Source organism: Melopsittacus undulatus, chromosome 1 (assembly GCF_012275295.1).
Source record: "Melopsittacus undulatus isolate bMelUnd1 chromosome 1, bMelUnd1.mat.Z, whole genome shotgun sequence".
NCBI lineage: Eukaryota > Metazoa > Chordata > Aves > Psittaciformes > Psittaculidae > Melopsittacus > Melopsittacus undulatus.
This window is the reverse complement of record NC_047527.1, coordinates 35,225,233-35,246,262: the sequence shown is the minus strand read 5'-3', so window position 1 is coordinate 35,246,262 and position 21,030 is coordinate 35,225,233.

Here is a 21,030-nt window from a genome sequence, read left to right as displayed (position 1 = left end):
TGGTTACAAAACCAGAAAAGGCAGGGAGGCAGATGCTTGCAAGTACCGGAAGTTGCAGGATAATCATAAATATGAAAGTATGATACCAAAAAGAAAAATCTGAACTCAACCCTCCATGTTTCTGATTAACACTCTTGTTGAGTTTACAGCCATTGAGTCAATTTGACAAATATTCTACTAAATTAACAAGAGCCGGCTTTACATAATTTTTGGGTCAGAAAGGCATGTCATTGTCCTGGGTTCAGCAGTAGCAGTCATTTTTCTCCTTCTTAGTAGCTGGTGCAGCGCTATGTTTTTGACTTTCGGCCTGGGACCAGCGCTGATAACACCGATGTTTTTAGTTACTGCTTAAGTGTTTGGTCTGGCCAAGGACTTTGTGAGTCTCATGCTCTGCTGGGGGGATGGGAAGCCAGGAGTAAGCAGAGACAGGACACCTGGCCCAAGTTAGCCAAAGAGGTATTCCATGCCACAGCACATCATGGCCAGGATGTAACTGGGAGTTACCTGGAACGGCTAAGGGACTGCAGGGTTGGACAAGGTATGGGTCAGTGCTGGGTCAGTGCTAGGTCAGGCTGGGTGGGGCGAGTTATCGATCAGCAGGAGATGAGGTGTTGTATTTTCTTCCCTTGTTATTTCCCTTGTCATTATTATTGTTGGTGGTAGCAGCAGTGGTTTGTGTTATACCTTAGTTACTGGACTGCTCTTATCTCAACCCGTGGGAGTTACATTCTTTCAGTTCTCCTCCTCATCCCTCCAGGAGCAGGGGGAAGGCAAGAAGGGGGGTGGTGGGGGTGTGTGTGAGACAGAGACTGCGTGGCTGACTGGGTTTAAACCACGACAGTCATCATGAGAATTTCATAATTTCATCATGAACAAGATGGAAGTTGTGGGATTCATAAATTTGCACTGAAAGTCTGGAATATGCGTAAGGAGTTATCTGCAGTAGATAACTCTTGGTTATATATTGGTTATATATAACAGCCCCCCACCTCCTGTTGGGGGCTCTGTCCTTTAAAAGTGAACTATTAGTTACTCTTTTAATTAAAAAAAAAAATTAAAGGGCAATCTGTAAAACTGTTTCTAATCTTTCCTAAGAGAAAGTATTAAAAAGAGTTTGCAAAAAGAAAGAAAAAGGTGCTAAAGATGCTCATCAATATTTTCCTCCAGTGCAGAGCAAGTGTTATTGTCACCTGACATCCATGTCGGTAATGCTGTTTCACACAGACTTACAGTACAGGAAGGACACATGGTATAGTTGAAGAACATTTTAGATGACAGTTTAGTTTTTTCTCCTTGCTGTTGATAGGGAGAGTTATCTGAAGGCAACATCAAAGCTAGTCCTGCTAGGCCTTATAGCACGTGATCTGAATGCAGTATGTTTCTTCATTGGATAAAGTAGCTAGTGTTTGATGAGCTGGATAGCATGCAGTCTTTATCACTCACTGCTCTCTTAAACATGGTTTCAGGCGTGGCAGAAAGTGGCTGAGACACAGGAGTGCAAGTTTTTTTCACTTTATTTTTACTTGGATTGATGAAACTTCCCTGCATAAGCAAAGACATTCCCCTTCACCGCCCCACAAATGTAAAGATGTACTCTTCTCTTGATAGGCTGTTTCACTGTAGGAGGAACAAGAAAAAAGCCCTGAAAGCAATGCATTAAATAAAACCAAAACAAAACAGAAGTATTTTCAGCTGCTTTGTTACTGTCCACAAATGTAAACACATGAAGACAATAACAGCCAAGCAGAGTGAAGATACTTTTATCCCTTAGGAGCCTGTTAAATTGTCTTTCACCTCTCTGCATAGTCAGTCAGTGGATGGCAACTTGTTACCTCTGTAAGTGATGCCTTTCTCTGCTGCTTTTCAATGCTTTTAAGTGTGTTTCACATGTCATCTTTCAATCTCTGTGTAACTCTAGAAGTGAGGTAATTCTTTATGATAACATTTAACCTAGGCTAAGTTTAATTAAGTACAGTAGATAAACTCAATTCAGATTCAATTATCAGCTCAATTATTCAACTTTCAATTCAACTCCCTTGCTAAACTTTAAAAATCGTGTTTGCCTCTCTTTTATCTTCCAGCCCAGCTGGTGTCCTGCTTTCCTGCCCACAACATGCACCTGAAATACCAGACAAACAATGAAAATTTTAGGACCTGGGCTCCACAGGGTGAAAACTTCCTTTATTCTGAGACACCAAGTAAGAAGAGCTGTGGGACCTTTTCCCTGTGAATGAATTACAGTTTACTGCCTTCTATTAGTGCAAAGCTCGGTTGTGAAGATCCTTATGAACTGTCCAGGATAGTCTATCCAAGTAATGTCTTCATTAATATGGAAGTATTTTGGCAGAATGCTATTTTGCTTCCAGTGATGCAGATATCACTGGGGATAAACAAATGACTGCAGCTGAGATCACTGTTGTTTCCAAGAAAATAGCAAGTAAGTTTTTATGTACTTTGGTCAAATGTTGTCAAAACGGTTGATACATCTGATAGAATTAGACTATCCATGTACCATGGAAACTGTTTCCATAGCAAAAATCTCTTAGCTCAGAGACAGTTCTCTCTGGATTAAATCCAAGGGTTCAGAATGATAATCTAGAGCTTTCTGTAACAGCTGGGAAGGACAATACTTAAGACGAAATTGCTACACAATTAATTGAAAGTTCTACCATCCCATTGGTGGAATATATTCTTACCTTCCAGAGCAAGAGAAGTGCCATGATGTTTCCTTCCATTCCATGCATCTTTGGTGTTCAAAATGCCATTGGGTGGTTTAGAGGCAGTTGCACATTCTGTCAGTATTCTCAGTTACCTGCCAGATATACAGATAATTGATGGTACCCCTTTGTAGAACAGCTGTAATGCAGTCTTCTTCTGTAACACCTCAAAAAGACCAGTTACTCTACTGTAGAGAAACTACTTTTAACTCATGTAGGGGGATGGTGGAGAGAGTAAAAAGCATGTAATGGGAAGGTTTTTCACATTAAATTCATCATACCTGTTTGAAATCTGATTAAGAAAGAATTGTGGGATCTTGATACTTGTGAATCTATGTATTAACAAAGCCCAGGAAGGGTACTGGTTGGGATTTATTAAGGGTTAAATGAAAAAGATGTGTTATTTCCTAAACAGTGCTCTAATATACAGAAATAAAATATGTATTGAATTGAAACATTCTTTGAGAAGAAATTATATTATGGCCTGAAGACACAATCAAATGATTTCTTTTTCCCAGGAAATAGGACAGCAGTGGCTAAGAGCCCATCCTGATTCAGGATTGAAATAGGAGCAGCAATTAAATAAAAAACAAAAAAAAAAAACCCAATACGTAACAAGAAAAAAGGAGAAGTATATAGCAGTGGATACACATATTCTACACTTATAAATTCTGAATTATAAGAGGATCTAAAACCATCAGGAAGAAATTAATGACTGGCAAGCCTAAGAACAACAGGGTTTAAATACATTTGGTACAGTGTAAGTCCTAGCAGTGGCAAAGAGACACTGCTTGATAGATAAATTGTTAAAATAATAATGCAGAAATAGCAACAAGACAATCTGTTCTGTATTTTAGGAGAAACAAGAAACAACATTATATCCTTATACAACAAGAGAATTGGGAAGTTGTTTCAGCAGTAATCAAGGAGGAACATGAACAATATCTAACAAGGGATATAAAAAAATAAAATTAATCATAATAGCCAGAGAAGCTGTATTCTGGTTCCTCATGATTTTAAATAAATACAGGATTTCTGAAAAGTTTATGGAAAAGTCAAAAACTGTTCCATATTATATATTACAAAGGCACTGGCTGATCCAGGTAAGCATAACCTTGTTGTTCTGACACAAGTCCTGGGGAAGAGAGAGGAGTGGTTTATACATTTATACATTTATATATACATTTATACAATTAGAAAAAAGTCTGAGGGCTGGAGCAGAAGTAATGCTAGTGAGTACGGTTTGTGGAATAAAACTGAAGATGGGTATGCTTGACACTTGTTTAAAAAGCATAAGTTACCCCTCTGGAAGTTGGTTTGATTACTGTATAAGTGCAACGTTTTCAGACTTTGGGGAAGTACAGTACATTATTTCATATTGTCTAATCTTCTGATTAGCACAAATTGAGAACAGCTCTATGAAATATCAGTGAAGAGCAAATTCACAGTTTAAGAACTGACAGATAAACCACAGAAAGTAGTGGTTATTAGAAAACTGTAATTAATGGGAACCATCTAAGTAAGGCTCCATAGGTACAAGTAGTAAGTCTGACGTAGGACTTCCAGTTGTGATATGGAAGTAAATGTAAATGCATTACTGAAAGGCATTTACTTGCAAATCCCATTCAACTAGTGCAATCAGCAGAGGAGCAATGTCATACAGAGGATCACCTGAGTGGCTTAAGTTCTGTTTGATGTGCTTTTCCTATTTGCAAAGGGATGATTTATAACATCTGAGACAATTATCCTGTGTTTGATAGGATCCACAATAAATGTGGAAGTGACCATCAGCTGAAGTTGTTTAGTAGGAGACTGGGACTAGCCCAGTTTTGACTACTAGGGGATAGTTGATTTTCTAATTACCCACTACATATGAAACTTCAATATGAAAGCAAAATTAGAGATGGCAAAAGAAAACAAAATCTATTTATGGGTATTTGCCATGCTGTTGGGAGACAGTAGTTAAAATCTGGGGCCAGGAGTTTGAGGGACTTACATTAGGGTCTTGCTGCTAGCCTGTTGATGACTGCACCAATTACATCATCTTCCTCAGCTTAAGTTTCCCTGTCTAGAAAAGAGGTATAATGATACTCAGGATTTTCAAAGAGCACTTAATGAAAAGTAAAAAGTGACAGCTGGTCTTACTGGCCCTGTATTATCTTAACTACAGCCTACTGTGATGGATGTAGCTAGTAAACTGCTGTAAAACATACTTGTGATAAAGAAACAGACTGACAAAACCCTTAAGGGATGTAAAAATGAGGATGACTTTTGGAGTCTCACATCCTTCCAAGCATTTAGTGATATTCAAACTTCACAGAATCAGAACAACAATATATCAGCGCAGCTCACTGTGCTGTTCTTGCAGAGTAGCCCCATATAAGCTGCAGAGACAGTCTTTCTAGCTAGTGCAGGTCACTTGTGGCATGAGACAGGTAAAGGCAGACAAAGTACTGGGGTCTTCTTTTGGCAGCTGAGCTAGAGCTACTTACTCTGACAGCTGAAACGTCTCAGTAAAAATGCCTTCTTTACAATCTCTTTCATACTGATGTGTGGATATGCACCTCTCCTGCTTGTCCTGGTGTTTGCTTGAAAGTGACAGCAAAAAATTCTAGAAAATCATGAACATTGATAGAACTAATCCTATCAAGAATTACTATTTTTTAAAAATAAACTCACAAAAAAGATCTGCCACCCATATGGCATACCTGTTGTTTCTTATTCTACAGCTTTCCTGCAGCACATCAGCATCACGGCCTTGAAGAGCTGGAAGCACTGCCTATTTGCAAGTCCAGTGCTAAAGCAAGAGCTGCTGTAAGGGGTGAGTGGCTCCCTACAGCCCAAAGAACTTATCAGCTCTGTAGGAAGGCAGTTGTAGTACCTCTATCCCTCTCAGACAACATGAAAATGTGTGACAAATTACTAGTAAGAACTGCATTAAGAAGCACTTTTGCACTGATAACGCAAAAAAATTCTGTCCAAAACTAATGAAGGTTTAAGCCAGAGGCTATGAAAAATAAACTTCTAGAAGGGAGCAAAGGGTGAGTATGAACCTATCTAAAGTGCTTGTCAAACCTCAGTCGCTCAAATCCGGCTTCTTTCCGTTAGCTGTGCCAATGAGGACTTTAGTAGAAGATACAAAAAGAAATAGTCTGTCTCTCTGATTAGGTTTCATCCTGATCTCTCTTTCTAACAAATGTACTCTGAAGTTTGATACTTCACAACTTTCTTATGTGTAGTTCAGTTTCTAAATACAGCACTAGCTTCTAATCACACCTGGCAAAACCTCACTGGGGTTTGAAATTTGTAGAATCAGTGCCATCATTTTCTTAACCCATGATGAACTCCATCTTGTCACTGCGATTATATGTGCGTTATTTCAACACAGTCATTCTCTAAGAAACATATTAGCATTAAAAGCATAAAAATTTGTTCTGCTTTATTTCAGAACCCTGTCTGTATCTTTCAGTTTGGTTTTATTACCCGATTTCTAAAATGTCAGGCTTTCGTTTTTCAAACTGACTTAAGGCTACTATAACACACAAGGAATAATTTACGCCAGTCTCCTGCCATCTAGTGTCAGAAATAACACATTTCCACTTCCTACAGCTGGCACATGCTCTTGCAACTTTAAACCGCATGACAAAACCAATAAAATACCGTGGAGTTACTTTTTTTGTCAGTATTTAGCACTTTAGCACATTGTTAAATGCATATGTTTTTGCAGGTATGCACACACCTTGGTTTCCATTATAAATGGAGTTGGCGAGAATATGTGAGATTAAAAAAACAATTGTTGGTGTAGCCAAGAAATAGGTACTCTAGAAAGTATGGTTACTCAAATTACCCTTTGATCTTAGCACATAAACGTTAGGGCTTACTGGTCTTAAAATGGCATATCTTAGTGTCCCATGCCTCAGTAATTACTGGCAATTCAACAGCCTTGATCCTTTCTTATTAGGGATGAGGGGTTTGATGTTCCATTGAAGGCTCCATCTAAATCTGTAAATGCTGTGCAAGGAGTTATTAACTGGGGGGCCGTGGGGCTGTGTTTCAACAGAATACTTCATAATGAGAAACAATATGAAGAAAACAATATATATGAATGATGCTGTTTTCCACTCTTCCTGCTCCAAACTATTTTAATATTTCTTGATACAGTTGCTAGTGCAATGGGTATTGATCATGTCTAGGACATGCAAATAATACTGCAGGTACAGTGAAGAGGGTAAAATGGAATAAGGATCTACAGGTTAGATTAAGAAACTTGTTGGGAAAAATATTAGAATCATAGAGTCATAGAGTAGTTAGGGTTGGAAAGGACCTTTAGATCATCAAGTTCCAACCCCCCTGCCATATGCAGGAACACCTTGCACTAAACCATGTCACCCAAGGCTCCATTCAACCCAGCCTTGAACGCTGCTGAGTCTGAAGCATTCACAACTTCCTTGTGCAACCCATTCCAGTTCCTCACCAGCCTCACAGTAAAGAACTTCTTCCCTATATCTAACCTGATTTCCCCCTGTTTATGTTTGAACCCATTGCCCCTTGTACTACCACAACAGCCCCTAATGAGGAGTCCCTCCCCAGCATCCTTATAGGCCCCCTTCAGATACTGGAGGGCTGCTTTGATTGTCTGTGGAGCCACCTGAACTCTTCCCACTATAACTGCATGTAAAGTTACTGTCTCATTACTATTTTGCTTTTAAACCTTAGGCTTTCAAAACTCCCTCTTCCCACTGTCATCTCTAGTAGCTACATATATGAGTCAGAATATGACTATTACCTGAAGCAATTGATTTAAGATAGTGGTGGTAAGCCTATGCAACACTAAAATCTGTGGTATAGTCATTGTAGTTGGGCCTGTCATTACAGGCTCATACTCCTCGTTAGTGAAAATTATAAATGACCTTGAGTTTAGCAGAAAAAAAAATGAATGTCTTGAGTAAGTGTACACAGAGGACTCAACTGGATTAATCACCCTTCTCTTGAGAGTATTGCATAGGATCATGGGAAAATTAGGTTGGAAAGGATTTCAGGTTTCTAACCCAATCTTCTGCTCAAAAGAGACATATATATGAGATCAGACCAGGGCTTTTCCCAGTTGGATCTTGAAAGCCTCCAGAAACAGAGACTCTGCTTCCATTCTGGGCAACCTCTGTCACTGTCATTGTCCTCACAGTGAAAAAGTTTTCTTAATGTATCTGAACTTCTCTTGCTTCAATGTGCCTGGTGTTTCTTGTGTTCACACCATGCCATGCACTGCTGTCTTAGCCTGGCTCTCTCCTTTCAATGATCTCATAGGTGCTGGCAGGGGATTATTTAGTCTAAATAATCTTGTTCAGGATGAAGGCCCGAATTCCTCAGCCTTTTCTCACAGAAGTGAGTGTGGCGCTTCACTGGATGTGCACTGGTTTAACTGATGTTTCTCCCATACTGGGGTCCCAAAATGAGATGCAGTATTTTAGCTGCCATCTAGATGGCAAGCAGAGGGGAATAATCACTGCTATCAGTATGCTGGCTACGTGGCTATAAACATAGCCCAGAATCCTCCTCCCTTGTTTCCTTGCTAGGCTTTGGATTGATAATCCTTTCAAGTGTGCTGCCATTATTTCAGTTCTTACTTGAGCTGAAAGGGTCCAAGGTCAAAACATGGTATAATGATGAAGAATATATTTTAATTTTGGTGCAAGCTGACTGGGCATAGTGGTGAGACAGACTCCCACAGAGTTTTGACAGGTTCCCATAAACACAGTATTACTGCACTGATGAGATCATCTAGCCTTGTGTCGTAGTTCAGACCACTAGGAAGAAAAATACTTGTTACAGCTGAAAACAGGCTACCCTGTTTGGTAAATACAATATCATTTACTTTTCTTCACAATTTATATCCCTTTGAACTTTTCAGGTTTATACATACAAACTGATATACATCTAGATTAAGACTACTAAATTTTAGCACTTATGCCAATCAGTAAGACTCTTGTGATGAGTAGGCAGGTGTCAGTGTACTTTTGTGTCAAGGAAGCTGTGTGGGAAGGGAATTAGGGAATTAATAGAGCCACAGGTCTTCCCAGCACTTGTGGTGGTTTGCTAAAGTGTTTATTCAGCTCATAGGATCTGGCAAAGAGAACAAGCTAAGTTAGATGTTAACACATGCTGAATGCTTGCCAGAAACAAAAAATTATACAATGGGTATATAAGAGATCCTAGGTATCCATTCATGGAATCCATTCATTCCATGAACAGGGTAAGCAGGAATCCAAATGGGGAGAAGTTGTCAAAGGTGTGCCATTTCTTTACATTCTGGTACAGCTGTAGATAACACTGCAATGGCATTACAAATTTCCATTCCCCTGTAGCTAGCCAATTGTCTAGAAAGTTTAGATGAAATGTGTGTGGTATTACTAGACAGAATTATTAATTTGATTTGAAATAAGTTTTTTTTTCTGAATAAACTTCTGGTGATTAAAAAAACAGAAAAACCCCCTTTAGGCTGCTTCCAGTGAATTATAACCCAAATTATATATAGAGGCCAAGATCGTTTCTTTATAAGGAACCAAGTAATTTTTTTTTCTTACTCTGTAGTGTATAATGGGCTGTCATTCCAGCTGCTCAACAACTGCAGGATATCTTAGCTCTGATATACATGAGAAGAATTCTAAGCAACATGAAAATATTCTAAGAAAATCCCCTCAATGTAGCCATTCTTGTAAATACCTCTGCCATTATCATAAAATCACTCAAACCACATCTAAAAATTCTTACATTTCATGGATGAGTAATATATGATACATACATACATATTTTTGCAGTGCTTACTTCACAGTAAGAGCTATTTAGATTTTATGCTATGTCAAGTCTCCATGGGAAGCATGTAATGTGCCTTTGGATGTGTATGCACAGTTTGGAGCATCAGGAGGTACTAGCACACCATCCAGGCTTCTCAGGGTCAGCTCCAGTAGATAATACATGTGGGAGCAGGATCTGGTCTACTATTTTTTAACCATTAGTTAACCAAATTATTATAAATATTTCCATCCAGTTTTGTCACTTTTGTATCAGAAGTGCTGTTTCAAAATCAGTATATCAGTTTTGTTTTCTATAAGCTGCTTAATTTCTTTACCTATAAACACTTGCACAAGAAAAATACAGTTTTATAATATTAAAAGAACACACTGTAATGCTGGAGAATGTATCTCAGCCATTTACTATAACCACAACCCTAGGAATAATATATATATGCCTAATTATGAAATGGCCATTGAGAGGCTTAATTAACACATTTCACTTTAGCAGTGTAAAGCATTTTATTAATAAAATTTTTATTGATCGTACAATTTCTTTGCATACATCTCAAACTGATGATTTCTGAATTATTTTTTCCCCTCAAAATATTTGGGAATTTCCATGCTATAAACATGAATAAGTCTAAGGGTATTATTTCTATTGGTAGTATTTTGTTATACTATTTGAGTCAAAATATTGTAATGACTAAGCAATTGCAGCTTAATAGGAGGTTTATTGTGACTAAGTGACAGAGTGGAATTGTGTAAACCAGGAAGCTGCTACAGAGCAAAGGTAGCTTAGTGTGGGTCTTTGCAATAGGGGAACCCAACAGTGCCTACAGTATGACTGTGGAACTAGTGAGTGCATGCACTCAGGGCTTTCCTTCCTCCTTCACTTTGTTCCCCACCCAAGACTTAAGTTTTCCTAGTTATATACCTCATAATGCCCATAACCAGACATCAGAACTTTTTACATTTTTTATATGGTAATCATGTCAGAATAGGTGTTATCTTGTTCACTAAGTCTTGTTTTGTTTCCCTACAGATGTGTCAGTCTGTCAGGCAGAGATGGCAGATGTTGTCAGGTAGGCCTGGGGAAATAACAAAATCATGGAGAAAGTCATAGGGACATCATCCTGGGGCATGTTAAATAAAAAGCAACATCTTTCCTTACACATGTGTCCTGTGAGAAATTTGAGTGTTATTCATTGAGAATTTAAATTTTATGGCTATGCAGAATTACAGAATGGTTTTGTGCAGTCAAAAATAATGTAAAAAACCCCAACAACCCACCAAAAAAACACCAAAAGCCCCTATTGTTGTTCTTACTGTACAAAGTGTTTCTTAAAGGTTCTTTCACATCCTGTTATCTTAAGCCTCATGTAATTAGTAGCACTAGGCTTCCACTGGGACACTTCTAGAAGGAGACACAGGGTGACTGAAGTTGGTATTGTGTTGAACTTTCTTAGAAAAACTTCTCTTCCACTGTTGAGCAATGAGGGAGCTTGGATGCAAGTCTTTGCAGAATTAGTTTAGGGTTTAGGCAATGCTTCTGTATTTCTCCCTGCTGTTTGAAGAACATTAGTTGCTTTATGGTATAATTTATCTACTAATATCAAGGCCTGAACATCTTGCTAGGAATAGCTCTCTGAGCTGTCTTTAAAAGGATGCTAATATAGATGCAAACAATAGTCATATGGACATAAAAATCAGTTAATAACATGTTCCAGGTTGGGTAGATAATGATCAACAGTTGCCACCTATCTACATTTTGGAGAACTATGTGAAATGTGCTGGCAATCTAAATTCAGTTGGCCACATCAACAGTGCTGTCAGCATTGCAAGCCTTGGCCACTACAGAAACCGCTGCCTAAATTGGGCTTAAATGAAGAAGAGGTCACTGGAGGCTGGGGCTGATGTATGTTGATAAGTGTTGGGAGGTTGGTACCAGTTCTGCTCAAGCTGAATGTTTTTGTGAATTTGCAGAGAAATACAGTCACCAGGGCTGCCTGTCATTCACACACTTTTCTGTAGCTCTAACTTGACTAAACATTATGAGAGAGAAAAACACCCAAAAGATTTCTGACAGAGCGTCAATGCTCTTGTTTCATAACCATCTGGGAACAAGGTGACTTGTCACAAGGGAGATTTCTGGCAGTGTAGCTGAATCATTGACCTTGTAGACTTAAGTGCCTGGAGTATACAATATAAGCTGGGGTATGTACTAAACTGCAGTGCTCCTGGTAAGAAGAATTTGTACATTTTGGGCAAAGTTCTCTTTTTAGTTCACGCTGTGTGCTGAATCACTGATCTCTCTGGTTGCATAGGATCTAAATCCCAACAGAATATGTGCAAATGTACATCGTGCTGTTTTTTAATTTGAGTTTCTCTGTTTCTCTAGGTTCTTCTTGAGTACCCTGCTCCAAATTTTACACAAACATAAATATCAAATAATACGTATTTTTCTATCAACTGAAGCTGAACAACAAAGTTACAATTTCACAATGTTCTTTTGCTGTTTTCCCACCCAATATTCCCATGATTTGTAGATGAAATATCAACACTAGGACAAAAATACACAGTATTGTTGCACTGAGCAACCTCAACCATTCCGTGATTCTGTGATACACATATGGAGTACCTGCAATTCCTTCTAGTCCTTGTAGAGTGCAGATCAGTATGGTTGAGTTATGTTTGGTGTTATAACACGTAATGTGGCTGATCAAAGCTGGAAATGAAGGCTGCTTCACAGCAAAGCTGTAGCAGCAGTCAGGGAGATATGGGCTCTCTTGGGCCAAGAGACAATGGAGGTGTTGGCCTGGGACTGGCACCAGGTCTCACTGCCCCCACATTCTGCTCTTGTCCTGGGCCCTGGCAGTGGGAAAAGATAGAAGGGCAACGGGTCCAGTGGAGCTGCCTGAGTATTGGGGATGCACAGCAGTACCCTCCCCCAAGGATCAGCAAGGGGAGTGAGCCAGGACCCTGACTTACTGCTTTTGTGGTTTGCCCTTTCTTGGGAACCTCTGCCCAAAGCTAAACCTGTGACTTTGACGTGGTACTTTTGAGTGGGATTCATGTCAGATGCATAGAAAAAAGAACAGAAAAGTGTGCAAAATTGCTGCACAGCAGCCTTTAAATAATGTGGCACTTGATTTTACTTCTGTGGTCACTACCAAGCATCCCTATTCCATCTTCAGCTGCTGAATGGTGACTTAGGCCATGTTTAAATTTCTCCTACTGTATTTTAACATTTAAAACTTAAACTTCAGGTTATCCAAACTCATCTTAATAGTATATTCTTTTAAAAAAAAACAGTGCCTTCTCAGACAACCTATGGTTATTTTCCTGTCTTCTGTCTGAGGATCTTGTGGAATCCCAGAGGCCTATCAGGAAAAGGAGAGAAGGGCCCTTGAGGTGCTGGTGGATGCCAAGCTGACCACTAATAAGCAAAGTGCTCCTCTAGCAGAGAAGGCTAATGGTGTTCTAGGCTGTACTAGAGGTGTGTTGCCAGGAAGTGGGGGGAATTGATCGTGCTCGTCTCCTCAAAACTGGTGAGGGCACACCTGGAGTGCTGGTTCCAGATCTGGGCTCCAGAAAAATAGAGAGACGTGGGCATACTGGAGAGAGTCCAGTGAAGGACCACAAGTGACTGGACCATCTCTGCTACAAAGAAAGGCAGGGAGCCAAGCCTGTTCAGCCTGCACAAGAGAAGACTCATGGGGAACCTCATCAGTATATATAAAAACCTGAATGAAGGCTGTGAAGAGGATTAAGCCATCTTCTTTTTGGTGGTGTCCAGTGACGGGACCAGAGAAAGTGGGCACAAACTGAAACATGGGAAGTTCTCTCTGAAATTCAAGAAACACTTTTTCAGTGTAAGGGTGACCAAGAACTGGCACAGGTTGCTCAGAGACGTGGTGGAGTCTCCGTCCTTGGAAATATTCAAAAGCCACCTGGGCATGGTCCTGGGTAACTGGCTCTAGGTGGCCCTGCTTGAGCAGCAGGTTTGGACCTGATGACCTTCATAGGTCACTTCCAACCTCAAGCATTCTGTGATTCTGTAAACCTGTCAGCAGCTTGCTTGGGTAGTTTACCTGACTTTCAAAGGCAACAGTATGAACCCTTATCTTTGCTGATGTAGCAATGCTGCTAAATAACTTTTCAGTTAGCATTTCAGAGCACAGACATGAAATAGAGGATCAGCAATGCAGAGTCTCAGTAAATCTGAAGACCTCATTTCTCTGATGTACTTGCTTGTTTCTCTTCATAGAAAATAGCTTAGTCACTGTTTTCCATATTTTGGCTGTCACTTTCCAAATTGCTTGGAGCTCTCATCTGTGTAAAGCACTCAAGATTTTTGTCACAGCTTGCTTTTCTCAAAACTTCTGGGAACATCACACGCTATTCTGATCAGCATTCGGTTGCTTTTCTGAAATATCCCCTTTGAATAAATTTCACTTCTCAGATTATCATTTATAAATGCTGATTTACTGGCCTTTGTGCAGTTATTTTTACCCTGCCATATTTTCATCTCAGTGGGACTTAGTATTTCCTTGCAAGGCTGCAGGTCTCATTGCTCTGAGCAGTATTGCCAGACAGATAGGTAGGTCTTGCTTAGGCTTAAAACAGGATTAACAGCCCTTTAAAAAGAGGAGCTCCATTATTTTTCATACGCCAGCAGAACATAATATGATATAAATTTTTTAACTGAAATACAGAATGTGTTAGATTTACACACTTATTAATATAACCTACCCTGAAGATGGTCCTTGTCAAAAATGGAATATTACTAGTTTACTAGTACTAATGACTATAGTATTTGGAAAGTAGAACTTCCTTAAAATTGGAGTGAGCAATATTGATAAGTAGCATGCACTTGGAAAGAGGGGTCAAAATTTTTAGCTGTGTGATTGAAATGAAGAGCTACTGCTTCCAAATATGGCACCTTTGCCCTGATGCCATGTTAACAGAAGCTACTAAGCAGCTCTCACACATCTCAAATAGTAGAGCAGTTGCTGGTTTTCCTGCAAGTTTGAGGTGGGTGCACCTTGCCAATCCCTGCTTTTCCTTCAGAGGAAAGTTTCCTGACTGTGAAGAGGGTGTTATCTAGTTAGTAAGAGGACAGATACTACTGGAGAAAGGATGAAGATGACACTGTCCATGTATCAAAACAGAGTTAAAAGGCTTTTATTTGTTCAGTGCTGAACTAAAGCAGCAAACATTTTGATGAATGAATGGTCTTTTCTCTCTCTCTAATGCTGACTGACAGCTGTCTGAATATCCTGAGATTTGCTCCCCTCCTTGCCCACCTGAAATTCAAGTCCCTAGTCCAAAGAATAAATTGTTAGAACTTTTAACAAAGCACTTTTTTGTCTAACAAACACAGGCAAACTCAGCCTCAGCCAGTTCTGACTACCCAGCTGAATTATTTTTGTTGAAATTTGTTCCTTTCCTTCCCTTGCATCTCCTCCCCAGATCTCAAACTGACATGATACTTGGCCTGGAAACAAAATCTGAGAGCAAACTACTGGTACTTGGCAAAGCTATAAACAACTAAATCAAACATTTTAGGTGGAAAGTGGCAAACCTGATAATAGGGGCTACTAGTGCCATCTACCATACGAAGGAAGCAATGCACTGTGGACAGAAATTGCATAAGGCTGATTTTGTTTTCTACAGCTGCCATGGAAATCAGTGGAATCCACAAGTCTCTAAAGCTCTTTATGGACCCTTTCTTCTGCTGAATCCTGCTTTTGCTCTGATTTTACTACTATGAGAGAGATCAAACAAAACCACCAGTATTCTTGAGTCTGGGACCTCTTATGCTAATAGAAGAGTAGAGAATAAGGGCAAACCAGAATATCACATCAATGCATGAGTATAAGTCTCAAAAGGAAATAGAAGAACACTCATTTCTAAAGCTGACCTACTCAATTTGATTGGATGATAGGGGAGGGAAAACTTTCTTGTGCTCATTCTGTAGTGTTCCTAGTTGGCTTTAAAAGATGCATGGATAAAAGAACCAAAAGCTGAGATAGACTTCTGTTGAATTTGAAATTCCCTGAAGTGAATTCTACCCATTTCTAAAATCTATAGCTATTTCTAGCTGCTTCTGAAATTTAGCTTTAATGTCTGAAGCTGATAAAAGGTATAAAAGCATTCTTGTAAATTAAAAATACAAAGCTCAGAAAGTTTTATAAAGAATTATATTGCACAGACATGCAAAATTGTCATCCTGTACATCTGTTCCCTGATGTGTATTTAAAAATGGGCAGTATCACAAAAGCTAAATGCTGAATGAAGCAATCAAAAAGCACTCCATCTTCTGGTTTTTGGGAGTCAGAAGAAATGAGCACAGGCTTACCTGGGTAGGAAAAAGGCTCTGGTAGAGACTCTTCCAGCACAGCAGGAAGGATATACTGTTGGCATGGGACAATCTATACCCTTGATCTGCCCCTAGATGTTGGCAATGAATTCAGACTGTAGGCTGAACCTTCAGTTTCACTACAGCATTGAACTCTGAACTGTGACTATCTCTCATCATGTCTGGAGACAGTTCATCCCCAATACAAGCTTGATTTTATTTCCCATTGAAATTGTTGGCCAAGATGCCTTGATCTGAATGGTAATAGAGTTAACTACGTGGATTAAAATCCTAGACTGTCAGGATTTGACTTTCCTGACAAATGTCCATCTGCTTGTGGTGAGAACATTGTGGAGTGCAGACTTTTTTAATAGGGAGAAATAAAGAATAATTTACCCTGTTGTGAAGTCTTGATTTAAAATACAGTGGAAACAATATATCAATACATGTATTACATTCCTTGATCAGTGGCAGGGCTTGGTTTGTCATACTGTAGTAAAATGTGAAAATTAAGAGCTTCTGATCTTTTTCCTTATGACTCTCAAGATCAATTAATTGGAAGAGGAGGTGGAAAGGAATGTGGGGTTTTTGGACTGAATGCAGCTATTGACACAGACTTTTAGTCATACACTTTGCAGACTGAAGAACCATTCCTGCGGCATCCCTTTGAGCACATCCAGTGTTGCCTTTAAAACATGCACGCCAACTACTATCCTGTCAGGGTGGTGAGGCACTGGAATGGGTTGCACAGGGAAGCTGTGAATGCTCCATCCCTGGCAGTGTTCAAGGCCAGGCTGGATGAAGCCTTGGGTGATATGGTTTAGTGTGAGGTGTCCCTGCCCATGGCAGGGGGGTTGGAGCTAGATGATCTTAAGGTCCTTTCCAACCCTAACTGTTCTATGATTCTATGATTCTACTAAACCCCAAATTCAGACTTAGATTAGTTACCTGGTTTGAATGAGTAAAAAACCAAGCCAAAACAACAGGAATTTGTGAATCTCAGCAGACTGAACTGTGGAGAAACTCATACTTTCATATGGAGTGAGCAACTCCATGTGTAAGCATCAAGTGTTGCTGCTCAAAGGATTTTTTTTTGAGCATATTTGCAGATCTGTCTTGCTCAATGTGTCAGCTCTATTGAAGTGACTCTCTTTTCTGCAGCTTGTATAAAATGTTCCTTCTTGTAGTCAAAATTTGGATGTTTTACCAGTCTTGACCTAAAAAGATGTGTATCATAAATTTACATGAGTTCTGAATTATTTACATTACTTATAAATGCATATTAAACCTCTCTAGAGTTTGTTTTCATTTTAAAATACTTGGCTTTTTTTCTGAAGTAGCTTAAGGCCTTAATGAATTAAAGTGTTTTTCAATTATAATGTATGCAAGAGAAAGTTTTGTAGCAGAAATGATCAAGTTCTAATCTCTGAGATGTTTTGATGTAAAAACCATGAACAGGTATTCCCTGAAGACATGAAGCACTACAGGTTGAATTTAAAGTGTACACAATACAAAGTGCAATATATTTATCCCTGCTTAACTAAAGATCGGTTCTGTATATGCTATATACGTCTAAATGTGAATTCCTGTGGACCCACTTCTGTGACTGTATGCAAGCATATACAAAGTCTGTACAGGGCTTGGGGAAACAATCTGGTGGGTGTATATTCTTACTCCGTTGGGTTTATTTCGTTTCCTTTCTGACACAAACCCACGAGAGGGCAGTACACAGCTAGAGTAACGGCTGATGCATTTTACTGCAAGTCTCTTCAAACGCCACCAAAAGAATCAGAAAGAACAAGGAGCCTGGTCCTCAGCATCCCTCACGGTATTAAGAAATGATAAAAACAATTAGTCTGCTCTGCGAAAATTATGATATTTAGTACAATTTTTGGAAAATTTTGTCTTCTGCCATTGGAATCTATTGTTATACTTGGCTCCTGTTTTCACAGCTGCAAATTCTGTATATTTTTTTTGAAAGAGGAAGCAAGCTGGATTAAAAAAACGAAAGCATGATACTAAAGGTGCTGTGGCCATAATGGAAAAAAAACAACCCCAAATATATTGAAATAAAGAGTGTGAAAATTAGTGATAATGTATTATCACAACAAACATTGGGTTTAAAAAGCTGCTTCAAGACTCTAAATAGAACTAGGCAACTGAGAAGTGCCTACAGTATGTACAGTTTTGTACTCAGGCAATAGCATTTTTGACACAGTCAGATTATCTCATCCTATTAAAAACCCACATGAATTCAAAGATTGTGGCAGTAACTGGAACAACTGAACAGTTTAAACTGAACTGTTTAAATCTGATTAGAGTTTCTCCTTTAGTCTCAAAGGCTTGGTATGCTATGTTTCTGATTGCAGCATTTCATTAATTAGTGATTAAATCACCTGTGCTTGTGACAGCAGTACACTGGCTTTGCAATGTGGTGGTGATGAAAAGGTTGCACCTGATGTACGATAACAATTCAGCACTCCTTTGTGATTGAATTATTTTAATTCTGAATATTAATGAAGTGAAATTTGTCTTCCCTAATAGAAGTTGACTTTCTGAATATTACTTAGCTAATGAGCTAACGAAACTAAGCAGAGATTTAAGCCCAAATGGGAAGTTGTCCAAATGACAAGCATTTTGCAGACATAACAGGTACTTTTTGTGCCCCACTCACTTTTCTTTCCCATTGTAGAAGATGTTACACCTCATTTATCACACATGAGGCTTGAAGTTAGCCTCAGAAAAGGTATGGCAACATTTTTATAGCTAACCTACCAGAGGTTACGAATCTTTCTAATGACTTCTGTCTGTTCCCTGACGAAGACATGGCTGCCTTGCACAATGGCCAGTTTAACCTGGGGGCTGGTCTGCCTGCAAATGCCACAATAGGCACAACAACTGAACTAAGTGTCCACTGCAGAGCAAGCTGCAATGTGACCCCAGTTGTTCATATGTGCTTTGTATAGAGGCAGGGAGCGTTTATTCTCTATGGCTATGTCTGGTGCATCGCAGTTTAAATATTAGTATAGAAAACAGTGACTTGTACAGGCAAGACGTGAAATCCATCCTTCCTGGGTACATGGGGTTCTGGATGCAGACTTCAGTCTTCCTCATTTTCAGACTTCAATGATGCTGTTAGAAGGTTTAATTTACCTTTGGATTTAAGCTCTGCTTGGCCCTGAGAGCATCAATGATAAAGATCCTACATGTCGTAGCTTGCAAGTGGAGAGGATAAGGATGTATGCAGTGATACTTACCACATGACCGTTGTACACTGAGGAGTTAGTGATCCACAAAACAGTAAACCCAAGAAGGCCCAGGAATGGGCTGAGCTGTGCTGCACATGCAGCTGTTGCACATCTCTTGGCTTTGGGATACAATACTCAGCGTATTGTGTAAGAGCCTGCAGGCAGCTCCCACTGGATGCCAGCAATTATGTCACCTGCATGGCCTTGCCTTCATCTAAAAGCACAGCAAGTAGTTCTCATGCGAACATCCTTTAAGTCTGACAGTAGAAATGATGAATAGACTTGTTTTCTTGTTTTTTCTCTTAAATGATACCTTATGGAGTCTGAGTGCCTTTCTCACTGGGACCTTAACAGACCAGTTACTCTTAGTGCAAAACAATGTGTCAGGTAAGAGACTGGCTGTATATCATCTTGATTTTCCCAATGATACCCTCAGCCTTACCAATATGACTTCCAAAAGTTGTTGAGAAAGGTGGACTGGACTCTTTGACAGCTCTCTGGAGCTCTCAACATAGAATTATGTTGCTCCACAAAGCTAGGTTTATTTTTTTTCCCCAGTTGATGACAGAACTGAAGACATAAATGTTACAGCTCCTAGACATCATGAGCAGAGAACAGAGTGTGTAGCTCCAGATTGCCTTGTTTAGTCATGAGGGGACTTTGAGGACAGCACAAACTGAATTGATTCTTTCAAGTACTTCTGCGATTTTTCCCTTGAAATGGTCTCTTTTAAAAAGAACAAGATTCTCTGAAATCTTTGGCAGAATTAACTGAAATCGTGAAAGAATAAAAGACCATGTTAAAAAATAAAATAATTTTCTTTTGATTTTTGGACCAGAAAGATAACAGTGGGCTTGTACTTGAGAATTTGACCTTTATAACTTCTTTGAAGGTTATGAATATGAATAATTCTTGGTAATTTTATACTTTCCTGATGTTCCAAGATTACAGTTTTAATTTACTCTAGTCTGTGTATGAATAATTGATCAGTAGCTTTTATATAGTGTCAGTCCAGTAGAACTACCCAACGTTCCCAAGCTTTTTACAGGAAAGATAAGCAGTTCTGCCAACAGATGATTAATCAAAAGAAATAGTAAATTATGTTTCACATTCAGTTATTTTTCCTTTTCCTCAGTAACTATGCAAGTGACATTAAATTAGTAATATTTTTTATCATTAAAAGAGAAATAATTTAAGAAGTCCTGATGAAAACACATATGAAAGTAGGGTATCGGATTGTTCTATACGTATCGTTTAAGCTACTGACTGTTGTAGAAGTCATTCTCCTAATCATTACTGGCAGCAGAAGTAGAACGGATGGAACAAGTTCCAGAAGAAAAACATTATTTCTGAGTCATTCTTACTTGAAGTAAGTAAAAACAACTAGTATCTGGGGGTGAGTGTGTTGAGGTATCAGTGTTGCTCTTATCATGGCTTCTGTATGTGGAAGAGATGCATTGAGCAAGACAAAAGAACCGAAAATTAACCAGGATAAACCAAGGTAGATCCTGGTTTTGTATTCAGGAACAAGGATAGGAGAGGAGTGAGACCATAGCCTCATGATGCCATGTTCTTAATAACTGTTGCATCTATGACTATCAAGGCTATCATGAAACAGTGATTGAAGAGGCAATGAGTAATGGCTTTAAACTGAAAGAGGATAGATTTAGGTTAGAAGAAAAGGAAGAAATTCTTCACTATGAGGGTGGTGAGGCACTGGAAAAGGTTGCCCAAAGAAGTTGTGGCTGCCCCGTCCCTGGCACTATTCAAGGCCAGGTTAGATGGGGCTTGGAGCAACCTGGTCTAGTGGAAGGGTTAGAACTAGATGATCTTTAAGGTTTCTTCCAGACCAAACTATTCCATGATTCTATGATGAAAACAAGTGATGCAAAAAAAATCACTCAGCACACAGA